Source organism: Giraffa tippelskirchi, chromosome 2 (assembly GCF_054371585.1).
Source record: "Giraffa tippelskirchi isolate mGirTip1 chromosome 2, T2T-mGirTip1v1.2.pri, whole genome shotgun sequence".
In the NCBI taxonomy this organism is placed as follows: domain Eukaryota; kingdom Metazoa; phylum Chordata; class Mammalia; order Artiodactyla; family Giraffidae; genus Giraffa; species Giraffa tippelskirchi.
Genome location: NC_137276.1, coordinates 171,352,146 through 171,369,305, shown reverse-complemented (window position 1 = coordinate 171,369,305; position 17,160 = coordinate 171,352,146).

The following is a 17,160-nucleotide window of genomic DNA, read 5'->3' as shown; positions in this document are numbered from 1 at the left end:
CTTTGTTGGCAAAGTAATGTCTCTGCTTTTAAATATGCTATCTAGGTTGGCCATAACCTTCCTTCCAAGGAGTAAGCGTCTTTTAATTTCATGGCTGCAATCACCATCAGCAGTGATTTTGGAGCCCCCAAAAATAAAGTCTGACACTGTTTCCACTGTTTCTCCATCTATTTGCCATGAAGTGATGGGACCAGATGCCATCATCACTATGAACAAAGCTAGTGGAGGTGATGGAATTACAGTTGAGCTATTTCACATACTGAAAATGGTGCTGTGAAAGTGCTGCACTCAATATGACAGCAAATTTGGAAAACTCAGCAGTGGCCACAGGACTGGAAAAGGTCAGTTTTCATTGCAATCCTAAAGAAAGGCAATGCCAAAAAATGCTCAAACTACTGCACAATTGCACTCATCTCACACGCTAGTAAAGTAATGCCCCAAATTCTCCAAGCCAGGCTTCAGCAATACGTGAACCGTGAACTTCCACATGTTCAAGCTGGTTTTAGAAAAGGCAGAGGAACCAGAGGTCAAATTGACAACATCTGTTGGATCATTGAAAAAGCAAGAGAGTTCCAGAAAAACATCTAATTCTGTTTTACTGACTATGCCAACACCTTTGACTGTGTGGATCACAATAAACTGTGGAAAATTCTTAAAGAGATGGGACTACAAGACCACCTTACCTGTCTCTTGAGAAATCCGTATGCAGGTTAGGAATCAACAGTTAGAACTGGCCATGGAACAACAGACTGGTTCCAAATAGGGAAAAGAGTAAGTCAAGTCTTATATTGTCACGCTGCTTATTTAACTTATATGCAGAGTATATCATGAGAAATGCTGGGCCGGTAGAAGCACAAGGTAGAATCAACATTGCCAGGAGAAACACCAATAACCTCAGATATGCAGATGACACCATCCTTATGGCAGAATGTGAAGAAGAACTAAAGAGCCTCTTGATGAAAGTGAAAGAAGAGAGTGAAAAAGTTGGCTTAAAGCTCAACATTCAGAAAACTAAGATCATGGCATCTGGTCCCATTACTTCATGGCAAATAGATGGGGAAACAGTAGAAACAGTGGCAGGCTTTATTTTGGGGGAGCTCCAAAATCACTGAATGGTGACTGCAGCCATGAAATAAAAAGACGGTTACTCCTTGGAAGGAAAGTTATGACCAACCTAGACAGCATATTAAAAAGAAGACACATTATTTTGTCAACAAAGGTCCGTCTAGTCAAGGCTATGGTTTTTCCAGCAGTCATGTATGGATGTGAGAGTTGGACTATAAAGAAAGCTGAGCACTGAAGAATTGATGCTTTTGAACTGTGGTGTTGGAGAAGACTCTTGAGAGTCCCTTGGGCTGCAAGGAGATCTAACCAGTCCATCCTAAAGGAAATCAGCCCTGAATATTCATTGGAAGGACTGATGCTGAAGCTGAAACTCCAATACTTTGGCCACCTGATGCAAAGAGCTGACTCATTTGAAAAGACCCTGATACTGGGAAAGACTGAGGGCATGAGGAGAAAGGGACAACAGAGGATGAGATGGTTGGATGGCATCACCGACTCAATGGACATGGGTTTGGGTAAACTCTGGGAGTTGGTGATGGACAGGGAGGCCTGGCATACTGCAGTCCATGGGGTCACAAAAAGTTGGACACGACTGAGCGACTGAACTGAACTGAACTGAATTGTGATAAGGGGCAGGAAAGTTAGTAGAAGTTTTTGAATTTGGGTAAAAGAATGAGTGACTCAGTTTGGTTTTGCCAACTAAAAATTTGTGCTTGCCATCTGCCCGTAAAAGAATAAAGTTGTTAGTCGTTAGCCACTGCAGCCATTGGCCTTCAACATCCCCTGCAAGGAGTTTAGGGTGGAGGCACTCAGTGCTCTGGGAAGAACTGGCAGAATTGGCCTTCAAATAGATATTTTTAGGAGAAGATTTTATGAGCCAAAATTCTTGCATCTCCTCATATCTAGAGCAGCCTAATCATCTTTAATACTAGGTAAGCATCATTCCAGATACAGATAGATGAGTAGATGGAAAGATGGGTGAGGGACGGAGAGTTAGGTCAATAAAGGTAGAAATAATTCCATAAAAACGGTATCACACTAAAATATGCTATTTTTAGTTTTTATTTTAAAAATGAAAATGAATAAAAAGATAAAACTGAAGGAATGATAAATTTGCATAAATATCTAATATTTAAGATAAGATATATTTTTCCAAAAAGATAAAACCAAATTTCAGAAAGAAGTAACAGGAGGAACCTTAAGAAGTTGGAATCATTACGGTTTGTCTGAACTAGATGTGTCAAATTTAGTCAATATTGATTGATTGCTTGTTCTGAAAAATGAGAAAATTAACATTCCCACCCACCTCCACTGCCCCTTCTCCAGATTTTTATTATGTTATTTTAATATATCAAGTTACATATCATTTGCCTTCTGTTCTGCAATATATTACCAGCTTCCTCTTCATTCTGTTAATACAAACTCAGTATTTACACCAATATCTTTACCACAACATTTCTATCCTGAACTTTTTAAAAAATTATATTTTAGTTGGCTATATTTCATGAAGTACTTTAAAAAAAATGATACAGTCCCTGAGTTCTTGATTATTTAGTTTGTCTACCTAATCCTCTTATACTCAAACAAAACCTTGAATGGTTTAAAATGTACAAACCACACTCCCCACCCCCACAATCTGATATTCTTCTTTATTTTCCCCCTTTATTCCTTCCTTTTTTTCCTCATAGACAACTTGCATTTTTTTCAGATCTTGAGGCCTAAAGACAATTTCTTTGTCACCAAAGATGATCTATTAGAATTGATGGACATTATGTTAGAACAAATGCAAATTATAAACAGAGCTTCCCACGTTAAGTATGAGCAAGATGAAAATATTTTTACATGGAAACTATCCAAATACATCATAATAATAAAAGTGAAAGAAATGGATAGAAAAGAAAGATAAAGAACCCAATGTGGAAGACAACATGACTCAAATAATAAGTGGTGAAGTTAGCTACATCTACAAAATATGTTTCTGTTATTCTTTACCATGAAGCAGTTTTCCTACATTTGTGTTGCATGACCCTAAAACTAGGACATGGTTTAAAAATACAAAATAGTCTAATCATTTTTCTGCTCTGTTTGTAGATGTTGCAAAATTTGGTGAAAATACAGCTGTCCCCTCACCTTCCTGGCCTTCCATAGACAGAGATGAGAGCTGTTTTCATTTCAGTCACCAGCCCTGAGGGACTTCATGATCCCCCCAAACCTCCAGGTGTCCTGCCTCACTTTGCTAGAGAAGAGATAGAACATGCTCATGCAAAGAGGGCTACAGCCAGGCCAGACGTCAGAAGCAAAGTGAACACAGTGTGTGAATTGAAAGCCTGGCCGAAGCCCTCCACTCTGGTGACACCCGGTCTAGGAAGCTTCATCAGTGCTGTGGCCAGAATTTGCTATGACTGGCTAGTGTCTGAGATACCTTGATTTTTAAGCAATTATTACACAGTTTGAATATCTCCTTGTATTAATTTTTCTATTGCTTTGTAACAAATTACCACAAACTTAACATCTTAAAACAATATCCATTTGTTAACTGTCCTGGTTCTATAGATGAGAAGGTGGGCTCAAATGAGTTCTCTGTTCAGAGTCTCACAAGTTTTTTTTGTTTGTTTTGTTTTTTTCACTTTACAATATTATATTGGTTTTGCCATACATTGACATGAATCCGCCATGGGTGTACATGTGTTCCAAAGTTTCAGTCAGGCTCAGCTCTCATCTGAAGCTCTGGATTCTCTTCCAACCTCATTCGGGTTATTGGCAAAATTCAGCTTCTTGGGGTACAGGACTGTGGTTTGCATTTTCTTACTAGCTGTCTGACAGGGGATGCTCCCAGCTCCCAGAGGTCGCCTCCAGATCCCAGCTGCATGACCCTCTCATAACACAGCAGCTTACTTTCTTAAAGAGAGCAGGAGGATCTCTAGTAGAAATATATTTCTAGTTCTACCTCTACTAGAAAAACTATATAGAAAATTTCTATACAGTCTTATATAAGGTAATATAATCACAGGACTGACTATTGTGTCACATTCAGAGACCTATGCTAAAGGAGAGAGGAACATACAAGGCACATGCATGACTGAGGGGGAATCTTAGAGAATATCTCAGAATTCTGCCAACCATGCTCTCTACTACATTGTTTGCTTTGGGTCCTTACCTGCCTAGACTTACCGGGTCATTCACACCACTCATGTTTATCTAGACTCCTCTGTGTGATCTTTTCCTGATCAGCTCTGTTCTATACCCTGGCCACTCACAGGTATGAGTATAACATTAACTGACACATACTTTGAGGAAACAAATTTGTGTTTAAAAATGATATTAAACATTTTGAGGAAAGACAAAAGAAAATGAGACAATATACAAAAATGAATACCACTCCACACTCACTAGGATGGCTATAATTTTAAAAGAAAGAAAATAATAATAAGTGTTGGTGAGAATGTGGAGAAATTAGAACCCTTGGACATTGCTAGTGGGTAGGTAAGCCCCTGTGGAAAACAGCTTGGGAGTAGAATTCTTCAAAAAGTTGAATATAGATTTACCATGACTCAGCATTCTATCCATAGGTATATACTCAAAAGAATGGAAAGTTGATACATAGGCGAATACATGTATATCCATGTATAGCAGCACTATTCACACAAGCAAAAAGAAATGCCTCAAATGTCCATCAACAGATGAATGGATAACAAACAGTGGTATTACATGCAACAGGATACTATTCAGCCATAACAAAGAACAAAGAACTGATAAATGCTACAACATGGATGAACTTCAAAAACATGCTAAAGAAAGAAGCCAGTCACCAAAGACCAAATATTGTATTGTATTATTTCATCTATATGAAATATCCAAAAATGGAAAATCCATACAAACAGAAAGCACAGATTGTTCGTTGCCAGGGCCTAGGGAGCAACTGCTTAATGGATACAGGACTTCCCTTTTGAGTGATGAAAATATTTCAGAACTAGATGGAAGTAGTGGTTCCACAACATTGTGAATATACTAAGCACCACTGAATCATCCATTTTAAAATGGTTATCTTTGTGTACGGGCTCAGTCATGTCTGATTCATTGAGACTCCATGGACTGTCGCCTGCCAGGCTCCTCTGAAGTGTGAAAGTGATAGTTGCTCAGTCGTGGCCAACTCTTTGTGACCCCATGAACTATACAGTCCACGGAATTCTCCAGGCCATAATACTGGAGTGAGTAGTCTTTCCCTTCTCCAGGGGATCTTCCCAACCCAGGGATCAAACCCAGGTCTCCCACCTTATAGACGGATTCTTTACCAGCTGAGCCACAAGGGAAGCCCAAGAATACAGGAGTGGGTAGCCTATCCCTTCTCCAGTGGATCTTCCTGACCCAGGAATTGAACCAAGGACTCCTGCATTGCAGGCAAATTCTTTACCAAATGAACTATCAGGGAAGTCCACAATGTAACAAAATTCTCTTGATTTGAGAAAGGATGTATCACCAATAGATGTCTTGGTGGTGGTTTAGTCTCTGAGTTGTATCCAACGTTTGCAACCCTGTGGACTGTATGTAGCCTGCCAGGCTCCTTTGTCCATGGAATTCTCCAGGCAAGAACACTGGAGTAGGTTGCCATTTCCTTCTCCAGGGGATCTTCCCAACCCAGGAATTGAACCCAGGTCTCCTGCATTACAGGCAGATTCTTTACCAACTGAGCTATAAGAGGCTCCTCTGGCCATGGGATTTTCCAGGCAAGAATACTGGATTGGGTTGCCATTACCTTCTCCAGGAGATCTTCCTGACTGAGGGATTGAAACTCCATCTCCAACATCTCCTGCATTGAAGGTGGATTCTTTACCACTGAGCCACCAGGGAAGCTCATTTAATGGTTAATTTTATGTTATCTGAATTCCATCTCAATTTAAAAACAAATGAAAAATAAAGATAAAACCCAGAAAAGAAATCTCCATCGAGGCAGAAAGCATATCAGTGAAGAAGTTCTTCACAATTCTTACACGGCTTGTTTTCTGGTGTTTCTGTTTCTCATCAAGCCTGAAAAGCAGCAGAGTCATGTAGATGAAAGGAACACGAAGACGAAATGTTCACTCATCCCTTTCTTCCCCAAGATGAATGGTGAGAGAAATTCTTGGAGTCGTTTGAGCCTATATTGCAATAGATCTAAATAGTAACTTTTTACACTTCCTGTTTTAGTATGGTGCAGTATGAGCAAAGTCCAAGAACAGGCAAGAAGAGAACCACAGCTGTGTTTGAAAAAATAGACTCAAGAAAAGAGCAAAAATAGAAATAAAGAACAACTGAAATTGGAGAAAAGACAACTAGCTGTGCCTAAGAGTGGCATTTCTGTTACTCTCATAGCCTATTTTATCCAAAACTAATATGCAGATAGAGGTGATCTGTGCCTACTGACATGTATATTTCTATTTTCATGCCACTTTTTAATGGGGGAAAATGAAATTATGTTGGCTAGAGATACTTCTTTTATGTTGACTCCTTTAATCCACTTTTATATATTTATTTAAGTCTAATTCGGTTCGGTCGCTCAGTCATGTTCAACTCTTTGTGACCCTATTGACTGCAGCATGCCAGGTTTCCCTGCCCTTCCCCAATTCCCGGAGCTTGCTCAAACTCTTATCTATCTAGTAGGTGATGCCATCCAACCATCTCATCGTCTGTCGTCCCCTCTTCCTCCTGGCTTCAATCTTTCCCAGAATTAGGGCCTTTTCTAAGGAGTCAGTTCTTTGCATGTTTATTTGGATTTTCTTTAATCAGATAAGGAATGAGCATTTTAAAGAATCAAAATGGAAAATGATTTCCACCAAAAATCCTGTTTTGGCAATGTCACACCTATATCTACACATCAGAGCTTGAAAAAAAATGGCAGTGATTTATTCTAGTAATTGTACTGCATTTCACATAGACCAAGGAACTCCTTAGAACCACCACAGAGGACGATGAGGTGAAGGACAGAAAAAGCATCCTAGTTTCAGAGTTCCAGCCCAGCTCCATCACTCTCCCGTCTGCCACAGCAGCTCTACTTTGGATCTGTCATATATAGCATGCTTCCTGATAAGAGGTAACTTGAAAAGGGATTTCAAATATTTGACAGGCACTTTACAAAAATGAGTGGAAATATAAAAATGTAAATACTGGTGACAAGACTTTGTTCTTATAGAATCAATAATACTGACACAAATACAGAAATTAGAAGATATGCTTCTTTTTTGTTTTCAATGTATAAAACACTGAAAATATTTCCATGAAAACCATGCCTGGAAGGTGAAATTACCAATGTTATATTTTGTAACTCAGAGAACCAAACTCAACCATGAAATACACAAGTTTGTTGTTCAGCTCATTAGACCTTCAAGCACATTCTCAGAAACACATTATGCACAAAACTAAAGGACTAGGTGAATGTTCCTCAGCCAGAAGGCGAGAAAGCATAATCCCTTAGTTTGGCCTCAGTCATCTGGCTTACGCAGCGAACACTATTATCCTTCTCATGTCAGTCACGCTAATAAGAAGCCTAGAGCCTAAGAAAAGTCTTAACTCATAACACAGGCCTTCCCTACTCAGCCCCAGAATAATCTTGAACTATCTTGAGTTATCTCCTAAATACTATAGAGTCTTTTAAGGCAAGAACCATTGCCTCTGTGTTTGGATCTCCTCCACAATATTAAGCACAAGCCTGATTCTGAATGAATGATCAATAACCATGAAACTCGGTGGATGATGTGCTGATGTCAGTGATCCCAATCACAATGGCCATCATGATGAAAAGTACAAATACGAAGGAGGACTCTCACCACCAACTTGAATAGAGCAAAAATGCTGAATATGTATGAAAGTTCAACCTGACATCAGCAGGAAACCCACAAACTCTAGCAGAAAATAAATCTCTCTGAAAGAACAAACATGTGATGCTACTAGGATTAAAAACTTTATCCCTAAAATTCCCAAAGCAGTCACAAATAATACAATTGACCAAGTACTGAAAGGGCAATTTGCTGCTGAGAGTAAGGATTTAGAATTGGAGAGGAACTCTGGCCAGATTTAAATAATGGCAGAAGGATCAGAAATAAGAGTAAGTAAGGGATCAATCAATCGGCTGGCGTGTTGATCCATAAAGCAGAGTGGAAAAAATGCCAACAGCTAACTTTGAGTCCAGTTATTAAAAAAAAGTTTCAGTTCAAGATTTCATGTTCTCAAGGTTATTCTGAAAAGTATATAAGGTTATTTCAGGCATATAGTTTTTTAACTAGGGAACATGGCTTTAAAATTTAGGTAGAGGGTTTGGTCTTCATTAATATTTGATTTCTAGTAGGTTCAGATTTCCCTACGGTTGGTCTCTGAATTACAAAATATACATGTTTTGTGCATTTCCCTATGGTTGCTCTTTGAATTACAAAATGTACATGTGTTTACATATTTTTTTTATTTAGAAATGTGTTTTGGGAAAAATTTCTGTTTGAGAAGTTGTGAGTCTGGACACAAATTTACATGTATTATTATATGACAAGTTTAATAAAATGTTCCCCCAGGTATTTCCACTAAATTTCTAAATGTGGAGTCAAGGGAATAATTAACGAGAACTGTATGGTAAGCCAGTACCAAATCAGAATCTTAATGACAAAAGTCCTTTTTATCTTTACTTTTAGAGCTCTTACTATGGGCCAAAGTGGTTCTGGTAGACTCTTTTAAATGAATTATATAATCACAATAACACAAGGAAGTACACAACTATTATCCTCATGTTACAGATGAGATATGTAGATTTAAAATAACTTGCTAATCATTGGCTAACTAGATGGCAAATCTGAAGTGGGACCCAGGTTTTGTAATTTCAGAATTCACACTTCTAACCACTAGACTATCCTAGACTGTATCCTAGACTATATCTAACAAAATATCATCACGGACACCAGAATATATTTGCCTTATGCTTATTATTTTAATTTTAAAAATATTTTTATTTAGTGATAGAATTTTAAAGGCCTGATGTATTAAGTTCAATTTTATCATGTCTTGATAATTTTTTTTCTTTAAGCACAAAATCTTCCCTTGATCACAAAAAGGCAATGGGAAATGTAGAAATCCCCAAGTGTAAATCCATCCTACAAAAGAATTTTCAAGCCTAGTAACTTACTCACTGAGCCTACATGGTCATTTAGACACTCAAATTTCACCCTTCCCCAACTCCTTAACCGTAACATCCTATATTTTTGATTTTCCTCCAAAATCCAGGACTCAGTTGCTGCTTCATGACTATGTATGGAACTGCAGTGCTAAGTTTTTGACCCTCCTAGAGCTTACAAGAAAGGTGGGCTGGAGTCTCTTTCCTTGACAGTCTCATTCATTATGACTTCTACTTGGAGTGATGCTGTCCCTGAGATAGTAACCTGGTCCTTCCTCCTTCTATAGCCACTGCCTCTTTAGATTTCCCTTTTAACAAGAGTTCTTTCCCCCAGTCCCGTTAAATGCCCTTTCTGACTTCAATTTCAGAGAGTTGTCTATAACCAACACTCCTCTCAGTTTCAATGCCTCATTTTATTTTGCTTACCTCTCACAATTCTTACGGAGAAGGCAATGGCACCCCACTCCAGTACTCTTGCCTGGAAAATCCCATGGACGGAGGAGCCTGGTAGGCTGCAGTCCATGGGGTCGCAAAGAGTCGGACACGACTGAGCGACTTCACTTTCACTTTTTGCTTTCATGCACTGGAGAAGGAAATGGCAACCCACTCCAGTGTTCTTGCCTGGAGAATCTCAGGGACGGAGGAGCCTGGTGGGCTGCCGTCTATGGGGTCGCACGGAGTCGGACACGACTGAAGCGACTTAGCAGCAGCAGCAGCACAATTCTTATAGCATATGTCATGTATCACAGAGGATGCTATACTGCTCTCAGCAGGTTTTTTTCCTTTTTATTTCTGGTTCTTGAATGGCATAGTGACTGCAAGTGAGATCGATCAGACTCTATTTTCTGCCATGATAAAGCTCCATGGTTATAGGAGGGCTTACCTATTGTCGGTTCACTGCTTCTCTTCTAGAGACAGGCTCTCACATCAAAATGTCCTGAGCAGTCCTTGGAGCCCTCAGGCATGGGCTGCTCCAGTGCTGCCTCACCCTGCAGACCTGGCTCTCATCCTCTCGCCTGTTGTGTGTGTTAGTCGCTCTGTCTTGCCCAACTCTTTGTGACTCCATGGGCTGTAGCCTGTCAGGCTCGTCCTTCCATGGAACTCTCCAGGCAAGAATACTGGAGTGGGTTGCCATGCCCTCCTCCAAGGGATCTTCCTGACTCAGGGATCGAACCCTGGTCTCCTGCATTGCAGGCAGATTCTTTACCACCTGAGCCAACAGGGAAGCCCTCTTGCCTATTAGTGACTTTCTTTCAGATCTTAAAGTGCAGCACTTACCTACGGATGAACATTCTATGGCTCTTACACTGAGACTCTGGGCACTAAACCACTTTTCTTTTTCCCCTATTTTCCTATCTTTGGTCTCTTAACTAGAGTCATTGTTTGCAGATTCCTTCCTCTCCCTCCTCTCCCTCAGGGGGTTACAGGTGCACAAGCCTTCCTCCTTCATCCTGCCAAAGGTGTGGAAGGACACCCCTCCCAGCCTTCACCCTCCCCACAACAAAACTCTTTGAAACAGGACTGAACAGCATTGAGAATTTCTCTGCACTCTGAGTTCTCCTGACTTTCTTTGCCCAGCCAGCTTAAAAATCAGATGAAATGGGAGCCCGTCCTCCAGGTTAGGCACATAACTAAATGGAATGAGACTACTCAAATAACAAGCATCTTCTTTGGAAGGAGGAGTGATTCAAGCTATACGTTCTCTCAGATTTATGTAATTTACATTGTACCTACATTAGAAATATTTCTCTTCTAGTAATTAAAACACACACATACACACACACATATATATATGTAAAATATATTGGGTTGGTCAAAAAGTTCATTCAGGTCACGCCATCTTACGAAAAATCCAAATGTAGTTTTTGGACAACTCAGGATTATATAAGTAACAATCCATCTGTAGAATCACACTCAAGGGGTACAGAAGACTCAGAAATCTACGCTCCCGTCCTACCTCTGCCCCTTCCTAGCCCTAATCCCTTAAGCAGGTTATGTAACATCTCAGAGCCTCGGTTTCCTCATCTGTAAAATGAGAATGATAAGGATGCTACCTCAGAGTTAAATAAAATAATGTAAGCCAGTGTATGGCCTGTATCAGGGGTTCTAAAAGTGTCAGCAATTTTTCTAACGTGTGTATCCTAGAGTTTATGGGTCTTTCTGCCACTCTTCAATGACTGAAAGACAGTTAAGAAGTCTTCCAAACAGTTGCTTTATGATCATAGGGCTCTCATTACAAACAATCTAGAAATTCACAAAGAAACTCAGCAGCAGAATATGGTCAGTTTTACATATTAAGCAGCCTTTCTGACAATTCAGCGATAAAAGTGCTCCTAAAGGGGGAGAAAGGGTATGAAAAGAGAAAAAAAAAGTCCCTTGGAAATAACGATTTCATCTTTTGTTCTGGCCTGTTTCAGGGTAAAAGAAATGCCAATTCAGAAAGTCCCTAGAGCTAAGCAAATTCTCTCCCATCAGCTCCTGGGCTGTGTCAGCAAAGTCAGGCCTGCCAGCAGGACACGGGGCCCAGGAGTCTCCCCGAGCTCTCTCCCTCTGGTGTCATCGCCCTGTTGTCCTTCTGAAGGCCACAGAGGGCATCGGGACCACTGCCAGGCCCTGCTCACCTTGACAAGCAAGTCCAGGCAGGCTTTTTTGCCCAAACTGGAGGGAGAAGGGGAGAGCTTCTCTCCTCCGCTTGTTCTCTCCCTCCTTTGCTCCCTCCTGGATGTTAAACTTACTGGGGTTTCAGCTACTTTATTATCTCATTTGCTTTCTGATCTGATCCTGGGCTGCCATGTGGCTGATCAAAGGCAAATGTGAGCTCTCATCTTCACAAAGAAGTCCCTATATTCAAACAAACATGTTAATTTATCCGGCTCCTTGCCTGCAGTTACCTTCCTTTGCCCCCTCCTGCCATTTCTCAGTATATTCTTTCACTCCTCATGCCCTCTCCCAAAATTCACACTTTCTTTCCCCTCTCTTTGTATGACCTTTGGATTCTCATTTGTCTTTAAAAATCTCTTCCTTTTCCAGTTCACATTGTCAGAGGTTAAAATGATAAAATTGCTTTTTACCCCTATCTCACAGTCTTCATCCTTGAAAAAAAAAGAAATCATAGTTTTGTTTTGTTTTTTAAAACATGAGACATTCTCTTGTTTTCAGCAGCCTAATTTGTTTTTAATGGTGGCAAACGTTATCTATGGTGAAGGACAAGGAAACCTGGTATGTTGCAGTCCATCGGGGTTGCAAAGAGACAGATAGGACTGAACGACTGAACAACAACATGTTATCGAATTCCAGCTTTGTTTCCTTCTTGCCGGACTTCCCCTTTCCTTCCATCTTCCCCTCTCTCTCCTTGTCTGCCCCTTCCATTCAGGAGGTGTCCATCTACCGTATCCTTCCCTGGCTTCTGAGAGACAGTCACCCTTTCTGCATTCTCTCCAAATTCTGCTGCCTCCCTCTCTGCCGACCTTCTGCTGAGTTGCTACTTTCAAGGTTTTGAAATTCAGTGAATCCTTGATAGTTTGCCCTAAGTTAGAGAGAAGGTCAATCAGAAATAATAAGCCTGAAAAACAGAATGTTTTACAAAAAATCTTCCAGTTGAAGGATATTAAGTGGACACAATATGATTGTTGACAAAGAATGAAGAAAGCTATTCACAGAACTACCAGTAACAATTTACTGAGTTCTCAGGGCTATGAGTGATTCAGAGATGAACAAGGCTTGATCCCTGCCCTCGAGTATTTTAAATATAGTACAGAAAATACAGCATGCTTGTACATGACCTTAATGAAGTCAAAGTGTGTGAGAAGCTGATTCATCTGACAGACATTAACCCCTACACTGTGGTTAGAGCTTCTGAAAACTCAAAAGTGAATCCCACATGGTCTTCACTCTCAAGGCACTTAGACTCTAGCAGAAGATCAGTCTGTACTTATATGATTACCATGAGAAGTCAAAAACCAACAAACAAACCCTTAAGGTAGTGGACAATGACCAGTTGCTAGGGCAAAGTGATCAGCTTAAGCCTAGAGATGGGGAAGGTGTCAGGGAAGAGAGGCCATTGAATCTGGGTCTTGAAAGATGACTTGGCAGAGAGGTCAAAGCTATAGAAGGGTTTGTCTTTGTGTCCATTCAGTTCACTATAAGACACCACAGGATTTCCCTGGATGAGAATTCTGAGTCTATCTCTGCTGAGAAGTGATGTGCTAACTAATTAGCAGTGTCTCCTTTGAACCCAAGCAAAGGAAGCAGAGTTATGGATGCCCATACATGACTTCCTGCACTCAGGATCAGCACTGCACAACAAGGCTCAGATATAAAAGTAACTGGGACATAAAGGGGGAAATGAGTGGACCATAGTAGCTGTTGGGTAGGTTGTGAGAGAGATCGAAGAGGTGAGACTGAGATGTCAAGTACCTTGTTGTGGAGGGCCCTGAACACTACATGTAGAAGTGGAATATGCAAGATTTTTGAGCAGAGGAGGATAGAATCACATTTATGCCAGGTCTATCGAAGAGGGGAAATATTAGATGAAGAGAAACCACTTAGGAGACCATTGCAATAACTCAGTAATACTTATTTTAATGAGTATGATGGCAATGAAAAGAGGGATTTGATTCAAGCAATGAATCTATGGTAGAATCTGCAGAAGAAGGAAAAAGGAGTTAGAAGTGAAACATTACTTAAAACAATGATGATGTCCTATAACCAGAAAGAGAAGACAGGAGAGAAGGTAACAGATTTGGTTTTATTCACATTGATTTTATGATATTGGTGAATACGGAAGCAATATTGAGAAGAAAGCATAGAACATGAGAGGCCATTTAAATACATCTTTGGAGCAAAATTATATAAAGTCAGGAGGTGAAAAACTGTACCATCATTCAGTAAATATTAATTGAGCACCTACTATAAACCTGTGAGATGAAGCACAGCATAGAAAGCATACCCTAGAAAGTAGGGTACTGTTTACATATTTTAATGGCTAAAAAAGATGACAGAGGACGAGATGGTTGTATGGCACCACCGACTCAATGGACATGAGTCTGAGCAAGCTCTAGGAGATGGTGAAGCAACGGAAGCCTGGCGTGCTGCAGTCCATGCTGTTGCAAAGAATTCAACACAACTGAGAGACTGAACAACAACTATAGGGCTTGAAGTGAGCAGAAAAAGTTGCCAATGATTCACCATGGGTAAATTGATTCCACCAGAATTGAAACCTCCTCAATATAATCCAGAGGCTATAAAAGACAAAACTAAGTGGGAGAAAGTAAAGAGTAAAAATGTAGAAGCCACAAAGATTTTACAGAATCCCACAATTCATTAACAAATAGATAAGAATCAGTTGTGCTTAGCAACCGTATTATTTACAAGCAAAATAGTGCCACTAATTGTCTTCATTCCTAAGTAGGCTCAAAAGAAGGTTTCTAATACTGGAGAGAGTAAGGGGGACCTGGTTTTGTAATTACTCTGCCACTTAGCAATATTCCTTGGGTCAGTTACTTAATATCTCTGAGTCTCAGTTTCTTCTCTGCAAGAATGAAATTATTTCCTTCACTGTGTTATTGTGAGGTTTCAATAAAATTAATGTGAGTCAAATGCCTGGAACAATAAATGGCAGGTATTATTATCATATTTTTAAAATTTGTTAGTCTAACACTTTTTTCCCGCTTTGGGTCAAGTTCTGTCACCAAGTTTCTGTATGAGTAAACTGTTTGCACATCCTATCAGTCTCTAGGAACGAAGTTCGTGTGTGCTAAGTCACCTCAGTCATGTCTGACTCTTAGCGATTCTTTGGACTGTAGACTGCCAGGCTCCTCTATCCAAGGCATTTTCCAGGCAAGAATACTGGAGTAGTTTGCCATGCCCTCCTCCAGGGGATCTTCCCAACCCAGGGATCGAACCTGATCTCTTCTGTCTCCTACATTGGCAGGTGGGTTCTTTACTACTAGTGCCACCCGGGAAGCCCAACGGTGTCTAGGAACAAAGTTTAGTCGGTCTTATCATAACACATCCTCTGCAGTGCTAGTCCCTGCCCCTGTCCACTTAGCATAATTCTCTACCACAAATGCATGCTTCCACAGTTTTCATTAGAGGAGTAGATGGGGGTGGTCAAGCTGATGGCAGAGTATTGCTTTTTGATTTCACTTCAAATAGCAATTGTCCATCAAACCTTACCCTGTTCCATGTCAGATAATCAAATCAACCTCAAAAAAAGGTATTTCTAAGTCCTTATATTAAGCTCTATCTATAATTCCCAACCCCGACCCTCACCAACCAAGTTCTCTCCGTCTGCTGCATATTCTCAGTATCAGTCTGCAGCATCCGAGCATTCATAACTCTCCTTCTTCCCCATGGCCACACCTAAAGGGCTCTATCTCTTAAACCAGATTCTTTTTCTCTACTCTCACTCTGCTGCCCAGTGCAAGAGCCCTGTTACCTCTAACTGATTTCTAGGCTACAATCTCTTCTCTATTCCATTCTGCCCTTCACACTACAGAAGAGATCTAATTATATCATTCTGTGACTTGCTAACTTCTATTGCCTCTGAACATTGCCCACAGGATAAAATCTACATATTTTATTTGGGCATCATGGCCCTTTATATTCCCAGCCTAGCTATTCAGTCCATCCTTTGCTCCAGTTTCCCAAATATGTAAATATCATTCACTAATTCAAGCCATTGCAGGTACTGTTCCCTTCTTGTGTAATACCTTCCCATGATTTGTTTGACAGGAAAACTCTTACTCTTTAAAATCCAATCTCAATTAATAATAGAGATTGAGGATAGCTTTTTGAATTATAGAGCTCTGTCCATGCCTAGTCACCTATAACCTTGAGAGGTTCCTAAGAGGTTGCTACCATGTAAGCTAAGGCAAGAGAAAGAAAAACTTTTAACTTGGCTTTGGTCTTCAGCAGCAAGGAGACCTAGGTGGGCTAACCTGAGCAACAGTGCCTTGAATTTAATTATTTTACTTAAACTGAGAAACGGACATTTTTGGTGGGATATCACCCTAGTTTCTAAATGCCTTTCTAAGAGCCTGAGAGAAAGGGAAGAGTGGGAGATCTCTTTTCTTAAGCAGGAATGCCGTGGGCCCTGACTTATCCTCATAACCTTGTGGGAAAATAGAAATGGAACTTATTAAGACCCCATTCTCTTGGTGATCCAGAAAACCTAATCGAAAAAATATCCCTGAACATGACACATCTATGGTGGCTCTCCTTCTCCTCGGATGAAGCCAAAGGCCAAGAAGATGACAACAGTGACTTCCCTTGAGATTTCTTCTCTGACTCTTAACATTTCCCATTGCCCTTTCCTTTGTCTGTGTTCTTCCCCTCCTTCCTTCATCTGTGTTCTTGAAGTAGTTTGTCCCTCTCTGATAGTACTTGTATTTTCTATAATTATTTTTAGTATCATCTTTCCTACTTGCCTACCACTTTTAAGACTATCATATAGTCCTTTGTGTCCACTGCCTAACACAGGGAACCCACTAGCATATGGTCCCTTGATGCTACTTCCTCCAGCTGGATGTAGCTGGTGCTTGGTGAGCAGAGCATGGGCTGTTTCAGGCCCCCCTCGTCCACTCTCTAGACAGCCGATGGAGGCACAACTTGGACAGCCATGTCCAGCAATCCTAGACCAACAGAGGAACCCTTCAAATATTGTTGAATAAGTGGATAGAGCACAAAAGAATGCTTTGGAGCATGAGGAATATAGTGACAATGTAAATGCTGAGCAACTATGAGGCTTAAAAATTAATAGAATTTTAGACCATGATCATTAACGATCCATAAATTTTAGAAAGCTCTGAAGTATACAAAAGCAATGAGGGCCTTAACTCTCAAAGAATTTTATAATTGGAAGTATGGCAGCCATATGTTCCAGATTTTCTAGGATGATCTATATTTCAAATCTCCTGTCTCATTGCCCCCATAAGTATAATTGAACTTGTCAGAGTGTATGTCCT